Source organism: Lactuca virosa, chromosome 1, assembly GCF_052849685.1.
Source record: "Lactuca virosa cultivar CGN04683 chromosome 1, Lactuca_virosa_CGN04683_v6, whole genome shotgun sequence".
In the NCBI taxonomy this organism is placed as follows: domain Eukaryota; kingdom Viridiplantae; phylum Streptophyta; class Magnoliopsida; order Asterales; family Asteraceae; genus Lactuca; species Lactuca virosa.
The window spans coordinates 38,869,387-38,874,763 of NC_136426.1; positions in this window are offsets into that span (position 1 = coordinate 38,869,387).

The window sequence follows — 5,377 nt, forward strand, 5'->3', positions numbered from 1 at the left end:
AGGGCGAGGCAAATCCACATATTGGTTTACGGTTTTCCCCAGATGAATTAGACCTGGTGGAGCCAGGGATAAGACTCTCGGAACGTCACTGCAGTCATGGATCAAGGAAGCAATGGACCGTTTAAGGTCGTTTGTGATATAAGGCTACCATTGGTCGTGTAGCAATCACTTTTAGCCTCGGATTTGGTAATGTCGGGATCCGACGTATGGAATCGATCAGTTAGATCATAAGGCCGCCAGGGCCACAATGACAAGATAACTAGTAGCAGCTAGTTCCAGAGAAGGATTTCGTTCAGAAGTCATGTGGGGATGACTGTGTGGGAGTTCCGTTGGCTCCGCAACCAGGTCGGAACCCGGTATTTCAAATGTCTGGTGAACGAGTTGAGACCCGGGGAGGTCTCGGTAGATTTTGGAAGGCAGCCAGGGCGCAACATACTGTTTCAGACAGTTAAGTGTTTCAAGAAGTTCAGTGTTTCACACAGTTTCAGTGTCTCAAGAAGTAATGGCATTTTGGAATTTCATGTATGGTTAGAGTCACAGATAGCTTGGGTTATGCTAAGTCACTCACTGTGGGAGTATCTGAGCCTTGGCCAAGTATAAGTGATCTGCAGGGATAATTAGGTCTGCGATCCTGTTTTATAAGGGGAACCTCGAGTTATTAGAAGTTGATTAGTCAGTTGAGGGATAAACGGACTAGATTCAACGATAATGATTCAGTATGAGTGGTATGTTAGGGAATCAGACCATCTCCAGATAGCAGATTTCAGACGGAGTAGATGTTATCTTGTTGCGAGGAATTCATTCATCTGTGGATTTTAGGGCCTTGCGAAGGTTGGTCACGGTTACCCTGGGGAAGACTAGGGTGTGCCCAGGATTTTGATCATGTTACTTGAGTGGTTTGGTAAGTAAGGAATGGTAAGGAACGATTTCGAGGACGAAATCTAATTTAAGTGGGGGAGAGTTGTAACACCCCGTTTATTAAATAAATAAATAAATAAATAATGAATGTATAGTAGCCCTAAAATCAATAATTATATAGCAAGGTGTTGGCTCGAGGGTTAATTGTTACAGTTTTAGAAGACGAGGGTTAAAAATGTAGTTCGGGACTTATTCTGTAAAGATTTTCAGTAGTCAGGGGGTGTATGGTATTATTTGGACTTGCAATGAATAGATTCTTGGGGGCAGGGACTAAATGGTAAATTCTTGACTTAAATTGAAAAGGGTTTTGTATAAGAAGGTCTGCTTGGTAATTACTATGATTTATTACGAAAGGAATTATAGAAGAAAGGGGCTAAAGGGTAATTTCTGGACTTATAATGGAAACGTTTTATGGAGGAGGGACCAAAGTGTATAAAAGTGAATTGAGTTTGGAAGGAAACATGGGACTTCAACCCGTGCATTCTTTTTCCCGTTTGAATATATATAGTATCAAAAAAACCCTAACCCTAAATTTTATCTAGCCGCCACCTTATAACCCCTAACCAACGGCCGCTACCTTCAGCCGCTCCCGCCGGTTGCCGCCGCCACTTCTTAGCCATTATCGAAGTCGCAAGCCACCCGAGCCCTCTTGTCTTCCGACCAGACAAAGTTCCGAGCAACGCCAAGATTATTGAAGACGATGTCAAGGTCGTGCGCTGCCATTCCCGAACACGTCTCCACCTCTCATGTCGCTACAAAGCCACCGTCGTCACTTTTTCGGGAAACTGTAGCGGGTGACATCCTCCTCCGACGACCTTATGCCGCCACAAGGCGGATGTCATCGCAACCGCCACTAATGTCGACCCTAGCGCCGCTGTTACCGGCTGTTTCACCTCCTGCCGTCGCCTCACACCACAGATTCGGGAATCTGTCATCTAGCAGCTAGGGTTTTGTCAACGGGACTTCAGCAGTGTAAGGTGAGTTTCCTTCCAGTAGGAACGGTTCTACATCCACAATGCTGGCCCGTTTAGATGATAGTAATTCTGGACTTCGGTCCAATGCCGGGGCGGTCCCGAGAAGTAGTTATGTATGCTTGATGTCTTCGTGATTCATGCATGTTTATGATATGTGTTATATGTTCCGGACTCCGGTCCAATGTCGGGTAAGCCCGATGCAGCATATGTGATTATGTTATATGTTCATGTTTATGTTATGTCAGTTTGTTCCCGACTTCGGTCCGATGTCGGGCGGGGCCCGATGCAGTGGGCGGGGCCCAAGTTATTCCGGACTTCGGTCCGATGTCGGGCGGGGCCCGATGCAGTGGGCAGGGCCCAATTTATGCTGGACTTCGGTCCGATGCCGGGCGGGGCCCGATGCAGTGGGAAAGGCCCAGTATGTGTTATATGTTTCATTGTATTGTATGTGGTAATTTGGGGGAGCTCACTAAGTTTCGTGCTTATAGTTTTCAGTTTTGGTTTCAGGCACTTCCACTAGCAAAGGGAAGGGCTCGGGATGATCACATGGCACACACCACAGTCACAGCCTGGGAGTTTACTCTAATGTTTTGTTATGAGATTTTGATTTGAGACAGATACTATGATGTTTTATGCTACATGATTTATGATTTTACGTATGACTTTGGATGGTTTATGATTTTAATAATGATTTGAAGAAGAAGTTTTTGCTCATATTTATGGGATGTTTCACTAGTTGATGGGCTAAGTATCCTTTCAGGAACTACATGATAGTATTGTCTGACTTATGTGATGCCTTATAGCCTAAGGATTTTTTTATGTGCTATTTGGTGATGTTAATTGCTAAATGTATGTTCTATAGTTGTATACGATTAGGATTATCGCTTTTGAATGATTGACTTAGCCATATAACTGTTATTTGTTTGGTTGTGCTCTTAGAGTAGAGTCATCTATTTGACAGTCTAGGTCATCCTGCATTGTATACAACTTTCATGTAGAAGGCAACCAACGGTGCATAAACATGATTGGGGAAAATCCTAGGAGGAGCGCCTAGGAAGTTAGTTACGACTCCTAGGAGCATGTGGGTGTTAGTACACCTAGGAGTGGTCTAGTGTATTGAATTAGAACCTTGAGATGACGTTTGTGTCGACTACGGATAGGTTTAGAAGGTAGTATGAGCTCGTACTACTGAAAGCATAGGATTCGTATGATAATCATAATGATTCTCAAGGCTACTAAGGAACGAATAAGTGAAGGCATAACATGATTGAACGTTATGTCTTGATGTTTGACCTTTTTCGTTGTGTATTTTCAGTATAGTGACTATCAGAGGTTCAGGACCAGATGTTGGTTACCCAGAGAGGGCAAGTCCGAGTGATGAGGAGAACTGAGGGATCACTATTGCTGAGGTAGACGTGGCGATCAAAGAGGAAATTCTGGAGTTGTTTCGGTCTGTCAAGACCATGCTGATTGAGCAGTTTGACGGATGCTATGTCGTCGTCATGCAGGTTGGTGCTGTTGTAACCATTATAATTGTCATTCCTGCAGGACTTCAAAGAGGTGGGATGATACAATACCGATAGTTCAGTAGTATGAATCATCTGGAGTTCATCGGGGACAAGGACCGGGCAATCGTATTGAAATGGATATTTGATGTAGAGGGATGTTTCTACACATGTTCGTTCCCTGATATCCTGAAAGTGAGGTTTACATTGAACCTTCTTTGTTCGGAAGTGAATGATTGGTGGAAGTTTGCGACTTAGACCTTTTCGCATGCAGAGCAAGCCGTAATGACTTGGGAGTAGTTTTTAGAGATGTTCTGGGTCGAGTATATCCCACATATGGAGAGAGAGTGACTGACACATGAGTATCTGTTGGTTAACCAGACGACAGAGTCAGTGACCGAGATCACCAATATGTTTTATGAGAGGGCCTTATTTTGCCATGAGTATGAATCCTCAGAGTAGGTGCAGATGACCCGTTACTTGAGTATGACCATGACTAATATTAGAGAGTTAGTGGCGAACACCTAGTACCAGACCTTAGATAAGTTGTAGTCGAATGCCAGGAAGAGAGATATTAAGATAGAGACTTAGAAGGCAGAGGAAATGTCGGTTTTAGTTTAATCGCAACCAGCGGCCACGCGGTTCAAGTCCGTTGACGCAAGATCACGAGCAATAGAGAATATGAGTTTCAGGTGTGGTAAATGTGGGAACTTTCATGACAGAGTGTGTCGATATTTTACATGTCGCAAGTGTGGCAAGGAGTGACATTTTTACATGGATTACAAGCAAAGTGCGTGAGTTTGTTTCCATTGCGACCAGTATGGCCACATTAGAGCCCATTGTCCCCTTATCATTTTCGGTGAAGTGTAGAACCCTAAACCTTTAACTTGGCAAATGCCAGATGAACGTTAGGGGAGGGCTGAGGTGCCTAGGACTGAAGGAAGAGCCTACCAGCCTGTTCTAGAGGATCCGGGTGTGGCGACTGTGTAGACTGTAGGTATGTTTCTAATTATCTATTTTGCATTTATGTATTAAGTGTTACTCTAAAAGATTTCCTTTGGGTTGATTGTTGTCTTGTGTGAGAATTTTCATTCGAGGAGGTACTTGGTACTAAGTAGACTGCTTTGTTGAGATGTCATAGACTTATAACTTTCAAATTGACCTTTCTTTGTTCTTGTTTGATGTAGGTTTTTGGGGTTGAGTTGAATGGTTTGAAGGACTATCTTACTCTGGCTTATGATTTGAGCATGGTTAGCAGATATCAGTGAAATATTGGCACAACGCATTGGACATCAGTGAAAAACATTCGTAATTATTTGCGAAAAACAAAATATATGATCTTAGTTTTTGGTGGAAAAATGTGAACTAAGGTGAGTGATTATAGTGATGCCATTTTTCAAATAGATCGGGATAATAGCTATTCACAACATGGCTGGGTATTTCTATTGAATGGTTGAGCGGTAACTTGGAAGAGTTCCAAGCAAAAGACAATGGCTGATTCTACTTGTGAATTAGGTGTTGTTTGATTTTCTGAAGCAAAATTTAATGAAGTCTGCGGACCACCTCTGCAACCATCTGCAGTAGAAGAGGTGGACCAAACGGCTGCATAGTGTAATAAGAAGCGTGTTTGTTTTTTTAACATCTGCATACTGCTGCAGATATTAAAAAATTAAAATAAACTAATTTTATAAACCAAAAATAGTTTTTAATACGTAAAATTTAATAATGTATAACATTTCGACAAAAATTAATGATATCTCAATAAAAAATAATGATATTTCAACAAAAAATAAAGATATTTTAGTAAAAAATAATGATATTTCATTAAGAAATTATCATTATTGAATATAAAAAAACGAAAAAAAATTCAACAAGAATAAACAAAAAAAAAACGAAAAAAAAAGGTGAAATAAAACTTCAACAACATATAATCAAAATTAGAGCAAGAAAAAAAGAAGAAGAAGAGGTTGGAAGAGGCAG